Below are 15003 nucleotides of genomic sequence, written 5' to 3' on the forward strand. Positions count from 1 at the left end.
GGACATGGTCCAGGTGCTAGGGAATCACCACCCTCACAGGGAGGAATTTCTTCCATATCTATAAATTAAACTTCCCCTCTTTCAGTTTGGGCCCATTCCCCCTGTCCTGTCACTGCAGTCGCTGGTGAATTCTCCTTTTCCAGCTTCCCTGTAGCCCTTTCAGACACTGGCAGGAGCTGTGAGGTCTCCACACCACCTTCTCTTGTCCATGCTGAACGTTCCCAACTCTCCCAGCCTGTCTCCATAAGGGAGGTGCTCCAGTCCCTTTTTTATCAACCTCGTGGCCTCCTCTGGACCTTCTCCAACAGCTCCACATCCTTGTTGTGGTGGGGGCCCCAGAAGTGGACAGGAGACTCCAGGTGGGCTGAGCAGAGGGGGAGAATCCCCTCTGGAGTGATTATTATTAGAGTGATTACTCTAGAGACCAGAATAAGCATTTGTAAACTTTTCCCTCTTTTAAAAAACTAATCTGTCTGATCCTGGAGATGCACCATCTGGCTGCTGTCTTTTGTTTTAATTTCTCACATTACATCAGAACCACAAGAAAGACTGGAACCTTGGAGGGATTAAAACAAACAGCCCTGCAGCGTTTCAAGGCTCCTCATAGAGCCTGCCCGGCACTCACAACCTCCCATCTCCCAGAAATGGGGAGCCATCAAACACACATCACTAAGAAAACAGAATCATTTGCTATCAAGCTAAAATCAAGCCACAGTTACACGAGGACAAGAAGTGAGTGAGCACAAACAGGATGTTTTCTTTGCCTGAACGGAGAGGGAGCAGCCTCAGCCCCAGAGCAGCTCTGGCCGTGGGGTTTGCCCTGAACAGGATCCTCCTGCCAGCCTCCTCCACAGCACAAAAGGGGATTCCAGGCTTCAGGCTCTAAGCCCCCCAACACCACCAGAGGCTGCCAAAACATTCCAGCAAAGTGCCCAGTTTGGTTCCAAAGGGGATTTGTGGAATGCCTGCAAAGGGAATGGACTCCACTCCTCAAATGCCAGTGGCACTTCAGACACTGAGACCAGGACTTCAGAGCTGGAGTGGGACTCAGTGGCTTCAGACTGACAGAGGCTTAGATAAGATACTGGGGAGAAACTCCTCCCTGTGAGGGTGCTGAGGCCCTGGCACAGGGTGCCCAGAGAAGCTGGGGCTGCCCAACCTCTGCAAGTGCCCAAGGCCAGGCTGGCAGGGCTTGGAGCAACCTGGGATAGTGGAAGCTGTCCCTGCCATGGCAGGGGGTGGAACAGGATGAGTTTTTCCAACCCAAAGCACTCCATGATTCCATCCTTCTCTGACTCGTGCTGCTCAGGGTAGGGTGTGCATCTGCACACAGAATTTTATCTCACTCCTCCAACATTATGTTTGAGTCAGGGCCCAGCAAGTCCAAACAGATCCAGCAGCTGAAAGGGAGAATGTCCATGATGCACTGAAATGCCAAGCAAAGCAGTAATTTCAGAGCCTGGTTGCAGTGCAGAGCTCAGGTGACACTGACCCTGCTCACAGGACAGGGACGTGTCCAGCTGAGCTCCTGTGGGCCCAAGGGCCATGTGCTGAGCGACTGCAGGGGCTTCAAAAGCCACCAGCCTTGCCTCCACTTCCAGAGGCAGTTTGCAGAGAATTGTGGAATGTCCTGAGCTGGAAGGGACCCCAAGGATCATCCAGGGCAGCTCCTGGCCCTGCACAGACACCCCAGCAATCCCACCCTGGGCATCCCTGGCAGCAGCTCCTGGAGCTCTGGCAGCCTCGGGGCTGTGCCCATTGCCTGGGGAGCCTGGGCAGTGCCCAGCACCCTCTGGCAGGAGAATCTTTCCCTGATTTCCCTCCCCTGGCAGAGCTGCAGTGGTGCCCTGGTGTCCTGTCCCTGGTCACAGGGGGCAGAGATGGGAGCTGCCCCTGGGGATGAAGCTGCAGCCCCCAATGAGTCTCCCCTCAGTCTCTTCTCCAGCTGAACACACCCAGAGCCCTCAGCCACTCCTCCAGAGCCTCCTGGCCCTGCTTTGGCCCCTCTCCTACAGCTTCAGATGGTTTTGAAACACTGGAGGTGAGGCCAGCCCACCCTGGAGCAGAGTGTGACCATCCCCTCCCCACCTGGCCAGTGACACTGGCCCTGGCAGCCCCCAGGACAAGGTGACCCTCTGGGCTGCCAGAGCACTTGGGAGGCACCCAGGGCATGGACACTGCAGGAAAGCACAGGTACACAGGAAGGGGAGGGATTTCTCCTTACAAGCCAAGCCACAGGTTTGTTCAGAGCTGGTTATTCTGTGATTAATTTCTCCACAAGGTTTAATTGTACTCTTCACATTGGTGGTTACACGCTACATATAATGAAAAATTTGCCACAGAAAATTGGTGGAATTAATAAGGAATACAACATATACAAATAATGTAAGTACATTATGAACAAATACCAGAACTATAAGTAGTACTAGCACCCCGTTCTGTTTCACATGCTGGGAAACAGAGAATTCTCTCTAATGACTTGTTCCACACTAATATCCCACCAATAAAACAAACCCACCCACACTGGAATGGAAGCAGTATGGTTCCCAGGCTTGACTTGGAAATCTGAAGCCAAGGTGAGATCCTAGTGAGAAACAAGGAGCTAACTCAGGCCAACACCACCTGCAACCTCAACTGCCACGTGGTGCACGTGATTGATATTATTGTTGTAAAAAGGATTACCTGCACATAAGCCAATAAAAAAATAAAGCCTAATGCTATCTGGCAAAAGCAGGGAAGTTTCAAGAAGAAAAATTCAAGCAATAAATATAATAAAGCTGATAGGTTCCTCAGACTCCCTGGCACTCCCTCCCTGTCTTCCTAGTGCTGAATTTCCAATTCCATCTGAATTTTTATGTTGTTATAACATAAAAAAAATAGATCAACTATTATTTTGACCAACAGATTGACACTGCCAAACACCTGCACAGGATTTGAAAATGTAAAGTCTCAATTTGGAGACCAGTCCTACTGAATTGGAACTGGGCAGCAGGGACTGAAAGGTTTGGGGAAGGAGAAAAATCTGAGTTCTTTCTGAGCACCATCCATGCATAAACCAAACCATAATTACCTGAAATAAAGCTCCAGCAAGACACAGGGATTGTCCTCCTGGGAAAAACCTCATGTGCAGGCATAGGTGGCAGGTGTAGTCACCTCATGGACGTGATGATTTGAATATTGCAACCACAACTGTCACAACCAAATTGGCACGGCCAGCCTTGGGAACGAGCGTGCCTTTGACACATGGCACAGGTGGAATGAAATTATTGAATAAAATTATTGAATAAAACCTCTTTTCTGGTCATGCAGAGTCCAAATTTGGTACCAATCCACTGACACAGACACAAAAGAATCTCTAAGGGAGAAGTTTTCTTTCAGCCTATTCCTTTTCTGCTGATCTACAGGAAATGGAAATGGTGAGATCTGGAAACAAACATGGACTTCCTTATGGAATATCATAAATTACAGCCACAGGAAGAACAAAAGGGCTGCAAACCCTGGAACCATTCACTCCTCTGACATAAACCTGGTCAATCATTAACCCCTTCCATAAATAAAACACTCTGTGACATTTGGGGTGCTAAATGCTCCCAGAGAGCTCAAAACCCACCCTGAGAACCACAGCCCCTCTCCAGGCAGATGCAAGACAGGGCACCACAGAGAAACACCAGCAAAGCAAATGAGAGCTGATAATTTGGCTATAAAATGGTGTTTGTTCATTCCCAAGGAAGAAATTAAAACACCAACAGTGTTGAGACTGTCCTGGCTCCCTCCCAGCCACCGCCCATTTCTGTTCCGTTCACTCTGCGTTTATCCATATCCGCAGCGAGCTGAGGCTGAGCCTCCCCAGGCTGAGGCCCTGCCCAGGAAATGGGGTTCTGCTCAAAGGGAAGCAGCTCTAGGGGTTTTAGAGAGAGATGAGAGGGAGCTGAGCTGTTGCTGTGCTGGAGGAAGAGGCTCTTCTTCCTTCCTGCCACCCCTGCCGCAGTGACAGCTCTGGTGCAGCAGCGTCTGCAGCTTGCCCAGGTAACCAGAGCAGGTGTAAAAAACAACCCCCCAGCGCCACAATCATCATCTGATTCTCCTCATTTATTGGGAGGAAGTACAGAATCGATGCTCACTGCACAAATCCAGCTGGAATGTTCTGATGGTTGTTAGTGCAAGGGAAAGGATGAGCGTGCAATGGCAGCAGCGCCCAGGGACGCCAGGGAAGGACACCTGAGCAGCCTGGATGTCACACCTGCACTCAAACCCTGCCCTGGAGAAGCCCCGGGAGCCTCACTCCCCACCCGGCCGCTGACGCCAGGCTGCTTTTCAGCAATTAGCGCTGATGATCTGCTCTAACCAGTGGTGCTCAGTCAGTGCAAGGTGGTAACACCCGCTAATCCTGCTAGCTCAGACAATGCTCCTCTTTCAACATCCCTGCTCCCCTTCCCCCATGGAATGAGAACACTGAATCATTTACTGTCTAACAAAACCATAATTACTACAGTGGAGAAATTAAGGAAAATGATCACGTAGGGCACAGCATCTCCCCAACAAAGCCTCCAAACACTGGGCTGCAGCAAGGAAAAGATTCCAATTGGAAAGCAGTTTGTGTACATTTAAAAAAATGTTTGTATGCTTTAAAAAATAATCTGTTGATGTTTCCAGCAGTTTGTGCTACCAGGGAATCCTGGTGGTGCTTCTGGTACTTCTATTAGCCCCAAAACACAGACAGCTGTTCTACTGAAAGCAAACACGACAACAAGACTGTAACAAAATAATTAAATTATTCTATTATCACTGATTCATCTGGATTTCGGGTCTCACCCCAGTGAATGACCTTGGTGACTTGGCCTTTCTTGCCTACTCCCCTGCTGGTGTCCAGGCACAGGACAGGCAACATCTCCCTGTGGTTTTATCATCTCAAACCTGCTCTGAAAGAGCAGAACACAGAGTCTGGGTCTGGAGTACCAGCATCGACACAACGAAGACCAGAAGTGCTGCTGAAAGTCCAGAACGTTCTTTTGCTGCACGTCACCTCCAGATAAGGCCTTTCAAGTGTGACTGAAATCCAAAGTGAGGGCTAAGTGCACTTGTGGCCTGGGCACAACATGGGCACAACATGGGGCCAGCACCTAGTCAGGAATGCTGTCATCACTCACTCATGCACTGAGAGCTGCTCCCCACCTTTCTTGAAGAAGAAATTCCTCCCTGGGAGGGTGGGGAGGGCCTGGCAGAGCTTGCCCAGGGGAGCTGTGGCAGCTCCATCCCTGGAGGGCTGCACAGGCCTTGAAGCCACCTGGGACAGTGGAAAGGTGCCCATAGCAGGGAGTGACACTGGATGGGCTTCAAGTTCCCTTCCAACTCAAGCCACTCTGGGTTTCTGTGATTTTCCTGGAGAACTGGCAACTTCTAGACATCCCACACCCTCCCCAATGGTTTTACCAAGGGTTAAAACTGAGACATCCTCAATTTCAGGCTTCAGCAAGCCTAAAAACAACATTTAAACCTTTTTTTCTAAGGCTGTGTGCTCAAATAGACTGTGCAATGCCCTTAAACTCCTCCTACCACTCTTAGCTACAACTGCAGCACAAAAACTACATTTGAAACAAGTTTAGACAACTGCCTCGTTCTGTTTGAGGCCAAATGATGATGCAGCTTCAAAGATTCCCTCCTCCTTCCTTTGGGTGAAGCTGTATATCAGGTTTCCTTCTTAGCAAGGTCTATGAACTAACAGTCTTCCAGTAAAACTCTGATTTCTTGAGAGAAACAACACCTTACTCACTGTTCTTGTCACCGAACAACCAGCAGAGGTTTGGGCTCTGTGGTTTCCTTTAACAGCACCATTGTATTCCCACCAGGAGCATGAATAGGGCACTGAAAACCCAGCAGGGCTCACAAAGCTGTGTTTGTTGGGCACAAGCATTAAACTGCTCCAGCTTCGGTGTTAGAAGTTTCACAGACAGATCAGCTCCAGATTAATTTACACACACAGAACAAGCTGACTTGGCTGCAGCACTGTGGGGGCTCTGTTCTACACTTCCAAAACCCTTTTCTAAAGGCTTAGGAGGGTTGTTTTACCAAATTAAAACTATTTTAATCTCAACATTTATTATTTCAAAAGAATTCCGTTCGAGATGAGGTTTCTGTGGCATGGCTGCCCTGTGTTCAAGGTCTGGGTCATTCCAGGTCACAAGGTGCTCTTCTCCCCAGGTCATTCACCGGGTGCCATAAACCTTAAGGGTTTTTTTTTTGTTGTTGTTGTTGTTTTAACTTTAAGCAGTAAATCCAACTCCTGAAACTATTCTGAAGAATCTCTTTATCTTCCAGCAGCATTTCCGAGTTGCAGCAGATGCGGCGTCCTCGGTTCACCCGTCTGGGCCGTGCATTTCCAGCTGTAATCTTCCAGGCCATATGTGATGCATCCCCAAGTGGGTGAGCTCAGGACAGGGCTCAGTCCCCTCTGCACACCTGGGCTGGGGGCATCAGTGACAAGGAGGTGTCACCAGCTCAGCCTCAGCCACAAACCCTCCGTCCCCCACACAAGGACACATCTGGTAACTCATCCCGGGCATTTCTGCTGAAAATAGCACTACCCAGGGTCAGCAAAATGAGGTCTCAGGGGCTTTGGGAGCTAGGACTGGAAATAAAAGAGCCTCTCATGGGTTTAAGTGTGCTCTGGCTGATTCTTCTCTCACAGCAGACATGAGAACGTGCTCACCAAGACTGTGTGTGGCTCACGCAGCATCACCATGTCCTGGTATCTCTAGAAAAGTTTATTTAAAGGACTTCCTCAGGTACATTGGTCAAAGCTCTTCTTCTTCACCTCTACAGAAGAACTAAAAGCCAGAAAGACGTTGCCTTTCAGATCCTCAGCTGGGACAAGGGGATGCACAATGTCCTTGTGCATCAGGAGGAATTTCTCCATGGAAAGGGCAGTTAAACACTGAAAGGTGGAGTCCCCATCCCTGGAGGTACCCAAAAAATGACTGGACATGGCACTGAGTGCTGGGGACAAGGTGGGGATCAGTCACAGGGTGGATCTGATGACCTCAGAGGGCTTTTCCAGCCCCGGTGATTCTGGGACTCTGTGATCAGCCACACAAACCATGCTGCCAGTTCACAGCTAACTCTACCTTTCCAAAAGGTAAAATGTTTTAAAAAAGGCTCCAAAGACTCTTGAAGATAAACTCTTAAAATCTTCAGCTCCCTCAGTTAATTGTGTTAGCCCTGATAACTCGAAACACAAGCTCTGCTCAACTGCCTCCAACCAACACCTACAAAATTAAATCACCAAAGTCAACTTTATGTGAGATATTCTATTGTGAAGTGCAGCCATATAAATGTTATGTTACTCACAAAATTTATGTGCAGCACATGCACATAAACAGTTGAATCCCAAATACAAATAAAAAATCTTACATGCAACCCCATCCTAGGGATAAAAAGTAAAAATCCTTGAAATAGCTACAACTCACCATTGAGGGAAAATGCATTTTCCCTTCTGAAGGCAACAAACCCAAGGCTTTGTCACAAGCAGGATTTTACAAAATCTGTTCAGGATAAATGTTTTCATCTATTTTTAATATGCAGTCAGTGAGAACCATGTGAGTGGAGAGGCAGGAGCACTGCAGAGTTTTAGCAGCAGCCCTGCACCAGAACAAGCTGCAGGAGGGGACACAGACAGTGTCACACACGTACCCAAGAACCTGCTGAGCTGAGTAAAGCAAGACAACTCCCAGAGCATTGAATAACCCAGCTCAAGTGATTCTGCCCTGAATAATTCTTTTTGCTGACTAACCTCCTGCTCACAGAAATTCCCAAGTATTCAACCCCCGGTGCAAGCGCAGACCTCGCTCTCTCCCACCAGCCTGAAAAGCAAAGTTTCCCAGGAAATGACCAAACTGTGACAGCCCTGTGATTCAGCACTTGATTCAGGCAGGTAGAGCACTGTCACCCTCCAGGTACACACGGAATTGTTGGAGCTGGGAGTGCTGATAACACTGTCCCAGGAGTTGCCTGTCCAGCCCAACAAGGGATTACACACAAACTCTGCCTGTTCTGGCAGTCTGCACTTTTACAAAGGACAGACAAGTGTGGACAAATGATTTTCCAAATCAAGCCTGGTTTTAGCCCAGGAATTAAAACAAAGACAAAAGCATGCTGGCACCCAAAGAGATTAAAAGAGAAGTCACTGTGGGTTTTAATCCTCTGCGTGACTCCTGTCAGACACTTTTTCTTGGCATTCAGGTCTCAATATTTAATAATTCTCTTGGCTTCAATTTTTAACATAAGCCAAGTGCCACAGGGACTCCTTGCTGGTAACTCTCCTCCCATCCTGACTCCACAGCAACACCGTGTCCAACCATACCAGCTTGGATACAGAGCCCACTTCACTCCAGCTGGACCTGAAATTACTTTTCCTAAATAAATCCTAGATTCTTGAATAAGATGCAAGAAGGGGAAAAGAAAGAAATTAAGAGCAATTACTGCCCTATCTAGTGATCAAACACAGCTGCTCACACCAAGCATTCAGCAACTCCGACCTGCCCTTAAACACAGCACAGAACCTAACCCAGTTGGCACCTCACCCTGCACAGTAATTATGTATTTCCAGATGGGATAGAGCTATTCCAAGTCACAGCAATGAGGTCGATGATTATGCATGATGAAACAAAGAAAGAGAACTTGATGGAGGCACTTCCACTTATAAGATCCCTCCTCAAACAAAACTCAACTGAACAACAGAACCAACACCAAGCACAGTGAACGATCAATCTCAAGAACGAATCTTTCAAAAATCAAGAGGTGAGACACGTATCCCATACCCTCCCTGCCCTGGTTTTCCCTAGGAGCCAGTACCAAGGGTGTTTTCATAAGGATGTTGCTCCCATTCTGTAGAAAAAGCAGCAGACAAAGTGGTGGCTGCTCAAGAGAGTAAAATACATTTTTTTCTCCCAAAGCACTGAAATCTGGAACAGAGCCCCGAGTCACTGCACTCCCAAATGCTCACTCGAGGACAGTCACTATTAAACAGGATTAGTCACCAGAGCAGGATCCCACTACTTAAAGGCAAAGCAATACAATTATTAAACTTTTACCAGCCTCCAATTAGCGTGCGACACCTGTAATTTGACTGGCGGAGACTCCCACCAAATTCCCAACGCGCTCCTGACAGAGGCAGCAGCAGCAGCTCCAGGAGCACACAGAGGTTTCCTACTCATTCCCTTCAAGCCTGACTAGTGGGAACTGAAACACCTTGTTCAATAGCCTTAAACCTGCTCTGCACAGCCCCATCCCAAACAGGATTGTGTGTCCTGGGAATGGGAGGCTGCCCACGGAGCAGGACAGCTCCTCCACGCAGCCACCACGCCAGCTTTCCTGCACTCAACAGCACAACAACCCATTCAAGCTGGCTACAAGCCTGGGAAACCAGATTTAAATAGACAGAGCAGAAGAAAAATGTCCTGCACAGCATGGCATGAGCAGCAGATCCCAGGCCCTGCGCTCAGCCCGGGCTGTGTGAAGCCTTCAGTTGTGTTTACATCAGCATGCACGGCTCCTAAAGAATGGCACTGCTAAGGAAACCCTGTTGGCACGTCACCAGCAGGCCTAAAAAACCCCATTATCCTGTCAGCTGCAACGCTCTTTACAAGAGGGATCACGCGAGAGGCGACTTCTGTTCGGGGCTCTCTGGGCAGAGTCAGGGTCTGCTCCGGCAGAGCTTTGTTCCTGCTGCAGAGCAGGATGTGGCAAGGTCCTGGCTCATGGGAGAGCCTTTAACTGCGTGGAAGATCAAAATAACGAGGCGAACTCGAGAGAAAAGAGAAGCCAAACCCACCCCAAAGTCACTGAACTCGGCTGCTGCGGGGGAGAAGAGGCTTTTCTCCCAGCGTACCCTAATTAATAAAGTACATTAATAGTTCTTTAAAACAAATGACATTCAGTTTTTGCTGCTAAGTGGCCTTTTTATGTAGAAAAAAATACCTTTTTACCATAAAGAGAAGGAGCAGTCAATTTACTGCCCTTGTTACACAGGATATTGTGATATCAGCCCAATATTTCTGTTGTTCTAATCACTAACATCCTCACACGTGGAAATTTCTTGCCTCCTATCAGTACCTCACTGCCAAACCATATTTTCACAAAACTAGGAGGACATATATCCCTTCCACACTGACACCAGTGGACCTTGAACCAAAATAAACAGGCCTGAAAGTAAAAAAGATCTTATTCACCAGCCATATCCAAATCCACAGCCACTTCTGACAGAGAATTTTCCTCCCTTTGCCTCTCTCAGGGGGCAATATCCCCTCTTCCAATTTAAATAAACTGATTTCTCCAATGTCTCGCTTGTAGAGGGAAGGAAGTATGGAGAAATCAGCAGGATTATTTAAGAGCACACAGTCAGCAACTTGACAAGAACGAAAAGAACACAAACAAAAGGGGCTCTCACGTGCTGAAAGGCCACCAGACCTGCCCTCATGTCTTGCACTGTTCACTTGAACATCATGAATTTGGCAAAGAAAGAACTTTATGTCCTATAACAGGCAAAAATTCCATGGTGTATTTGCACTAACAAGGTGCAAACCCTCCAAGATCAAACTTATTGTAAAAATGGGTCCAAAATGATGAAATATTTATATAAACTTCTAACCACACAACAGCAGCATGAACAGATTTCAGCCCTAACCAAGTAAAAGCTGGACACTGTCACCAAAACACTGCTTGGCACTGGAAAAGTAAGAACTGCTGGTTCTGTTTTCTGCTTAAGATTATGGGGAAGTTACTCACAGAACAAGATGAGCTTCTTAAAAGTATTTCAGTAATAAATCAAAACAAATAAACCATACTGTAAGCGAATCCAAATGTTTTCTCCAGTTGTCCTCACATACACCACCACAGGAAGCAGCCTGATAAATCTGCTAAAAGCCTTAAGAAGCCTAAATTAAATATTCATACTCTGAAAATGATGAAGCCAGCACGAAACCCCGAGTCTCCTTCACCACTGCAGCTCTACAGCCCAGAGCAAGAGATGAAAGATTTCCTGCACTGGGTGATGCTGGGCTGGAATCTCCATGAAGGAGAAGGACCCTGCCTTGGGGAGTTCAGGGCTGAGTTTGCCACATGGGCATTTTCCTGAGATGCTCCCTTTCCTCTCTGTTACCTAACAGAGAACTACCCCCATTTCCTCCAATTTAAGGATCCCTGGTTGGTCAGGTTTTAATAACAACCTGAAAAGATTTGTCGAAAGCTCCTAAAAAATCTTGGAATTGAATGATGACATCAATTACTTAATTTTAATGAGAGTGAGATCATATTTTAATTTTCCATTATGCATTAAATTCTAAGCAAAGGTGACTGTGCAGTTTCTCTCAGCAATAGCCATTGTTCCTCCAAGGTGGAAGCAGAATTACTTTCAATAACAAACTAAACTTTATTGCCTTATTTCTCATTAGCACTTAATTCTACAGAATTAGCTTGGGTTTATTACTATTCAAAAAGACAGGTAAATCCTCCAACTTACTCATTGAAAACAGAAGCCCAGCTTTGAACTCTCTGGTTCTCACAACAGGAAAAAATCCTGCCAGCTAAATTCTCTCTAGGCATGGACAGAGCAGGATTTAATACACAACTCTAAAATATCCAAGAAAAACCCCAAACCTACAAAAAAAGACACAAAACAAATGCAAGGTAAGACTTGCAGAGGGTATGGAATTCGACCTGTCAGTCACCTGTGGGGACCCTGAGGTGCTCAGTTCCACATCCCCCCGATGAAAAGGCAGGAGGGAGGCCATGGACGGACACAGGTGCCCAGGGCAAAGCTGCTGCTTCAGCTCCACATGGGACCCTGGCAGAGCTCCTGGACATCTGTGCCCTAATTCCACCTCTGGTCAGGCTGCTCTGGAAGGCAGGGACTTTCCAGGCCCTGCCAAAGCTGGAGATCCCACACAGCCTGGTGGTTTGCCCATCTGAGGATGCCCTAATTGCAGTCTGGCTCCATCCACGGGGTCTGTCCTGCTCAGTCTATTCCACGCCATTCCCCACCCCTGGAATGCTCAAGGCCGGTCTGGACAGGCCTTGGAGCAAGCAGGGAGAACAGAAGGCGTCCATGGCAGCAGGGTGGAATGAGATGAGCTTCAAGGCCCCTTCCAAAACCAGCCCATGATTCCAGTTCACTTCCTGCTTGGTCTCTCAACCTCACTTTAATACGAGTTCCTCCACCACAGCCTATGTGACCTTTTCAGCCTCACCACTGAAGAGATGAAAATTCAACATTCCCTTTTATTCCTGCTAGAAATGACAACATAAAAAGTACTTGGACAGGAACCATCTGTTCCTGTGCCTAATGGAGCCATAATCACAGGATAACAACCATTCCACAGAACATTCCACTGTTTATAAAACCAGGGTGTCAATGTAATAATATTAATGGGGAGCTGCTTGTGTCTTTTGGATAAAATATGAAATTCACAGCAGGCTTTGCTTTCAGCTGCAAACACCACAGCCTTTTACAGCAAAGCAAAGCACCACAGACAGCACTCACAATTAGGGGGTGGAGGGGCAGGAAGGGCTAAGGACGTGTTGACAGTAATAATTTAAAATGAGATATTCTGCCAAGAAAGAGAACCTAAAGGATTAACAACCAAATAGAAAATCTGCAATTAAGCAAAAACCTCTGAAAGAGAAGGACTGTGGACACAGCTCCGGGTTGGATCCTTGCCCTCCAATTTGTTCTCCAAGACTTCTCTGCTGACTCTCTGTGTTTCACAGAAGTAAAATTCATGCCACACGTAACAGTCTCTCAAGAGAAATGATGTTTGGGAAATAAAACAACCACTTCTCTCCAACATTGCTTGCACAGGATTATTTCTTTCTTAGCACTGGGATTCTACAAGCACAACACAGAACTGTATAAAAAACGCAGAAACAAAATTAATTCCTTGGAGAATCTGAGATCTTCCCACTGAACACAGCACTGACCTGCAGTGACAGCCAGTCTGAGCACCCATAAAAACACCTGCAGGCTGCAGTAGCTCAGATGGACCCAGGAAACTCTGGAGAGCTATTTCCTCCAGCCCTAATTCTGCTGGAGGAAGACACAACAAAATCCCTCCTAGGACTGCCAGGTCACAGACAGGTGGCCCCCAATTCCACGAAAATACAAAACCACACAGAAGCCACAAATGCAGGATGTGCTCACGACCCAACACTGTGGTCACAGCTCTCTGAAGTGTGCTACCTGAATCAGTTGTGCTGTGCACAGGGAGGGATTGAATATTTCATGTTCAAAGCTCTAAAAGGAGGAACAAAAAAAAAAAAAAAAAAACCACCAAAAAAAAACCTGGCCCAGAAGTGCAGCCTGTCAAAATCAACCGCTCAACTGACAGACAGTGCTGAGAAGCCTGGCATGACAGCCATAAATCACTCCAAAATCTTCTTTTCATGCAGAGGAAAAGGAACGGTAAAGATTGGAACATGAAATCTTGCCCAGTTTTAATTTGCTTGGTTGCACTTGTTTAAAATTGATGTTTATTTTGATACTTGAGCTCGTCTCTCCTTTTTATTCCTGCATGCAGCAAGCTGAGAATGAGGAATTTATCACATGGAGAAACCAGTACATCCCAGAGGCAGCTAAGCCAGAGCTGAGGCCAGTCCTGCCCTGAGGGAAGTCACAGGTGGGCCCAGATGTTCCAGAGGGACCCAGTTCCATGCAGAAGATGCTTGCCCATGGTCTGGTTTCAATGGACAGGGTCAGAGCCCTCCTGTCAGACCCTCAGGAGGAGAATTCAGCACAAGATGCTCCAATTCAAACACCACCAGGGCCCCGAGAGCTAATGGACACTGACGTGCAGAGGTGTGTGATCACTTCCGAGCCCTCACCTCCCTCCCAGAGAGGCCAGGAAGGCCCTGGGGATGCAGCAGTGCCTGAACGGACTCGGGTTTCTTTAGTCTCTAACAAAGGCTCGGAGCAATTGGCACATTGCCCAGCCTCGCTGCCTTCTTCCTCTTCAGATGTGCTTCCATCCACAGATAAGGAGGGGTGGCTTTGAATTCACACCCTGCACAATCAGAGGCAAAGGACAGCACAGGAAACCCGAGTCAGCTTTTCCCCTCGGCGAGGGAACTCCCTGGAACTGCCAGCACAGTCCTCCTGGTTGGCATGCCCGCCACAATGTCACAGGAGACAGCAGACAATGTGCTCAGAGCTCCACCATTAACTGGTTTAGTGAGTTGAGACACAGATCTGTCTTCAGCTGCTCGGGGCAGAATGTGCTGAAGGAGCAGAAATGCACCTTTCAACTAAGAATCCACGAAACAGCTTCAAACCTTCTCTCTGAATGGTGGAAAGAATCCAAGGACTGCAGCTTACCCCAGTGTGACAGTACCTCTTGGGGACTTCTTGTCACACTTCACCCACAGAAAACTATTCTGAAATAGCTCTTCCTGACAGCAGAACTATAGAAAAACCAGCTCTGACATTTCCCAGGTCTCTCTACTCCGCTACTTCCCTTCCTTCTCCCTTTCTTGGACTATTTTACAGACTGCTCTCATGGTATCCAGGATTCCACTGCAATACTGTGAATTCCTTTGCACCTGCATCCAAACCCAGGAGCAGCTGGGGTCAGATCCTCCACAACCTGAAGCCAAACTCAACTCTCAGAGAAGACCATTTTCCCCTTCTCCAGTTCTCCAGCCAGCTCTCTCCTTTTATCCTTCTGCCCAAATCATCTGCTGGAAGAGGAGCCTGCAGCGCTCTGTGTTCACCTCTGTGCTCACACCATTTCACTTGGTCTGTCATTTTAAACATTCCCAGGAAGGTCTTCTGTCATTTTAAACAAGAGAACATAAACAAGTAATTACTTTTCTAGGAGAAGAGGCCAAGTTCTGGCATCCTGGAGAACTTTTTTATGACCATCATCCCCTATTTTGTATCTCCCTCCCTTGTGCTTTGCTGAATCCAATTAAATATCTGGAAGGTGAGAAAGAGAAAACGTCACCTTTACTGCAGACTCA

The 15003-nt window shown here is 47.4% G+C and overlaps 1 protein-coding gene across 3 annotated transcripts in view; it reads right to left on the minus strand.

Moving 5' to 3' along the window:
- Positions 1–15003, minus strand: part of DIP2B (disco interacting protein 2 homolog B) — a 60974-nt gene that overhangs the window by 35513 nt on the left and 10458 nt on the right. The window lies entirely within an intron of this gene.

This window comes from Agelaius tricolor, unplaced genomic scaffold, assembly GCF_023055355.1.
Source record: "Agelaius tricolor isolate 1412-34295 unplaced genomic scaffold, bAgeTri1.0.p SCAF_96, whole genome shotgun sequence".
NCBI lineage: Eukaryota > Metazoa > Chordata > Aves > Passeriformes > Icteridae > Agelaius > Agelaius tricolor.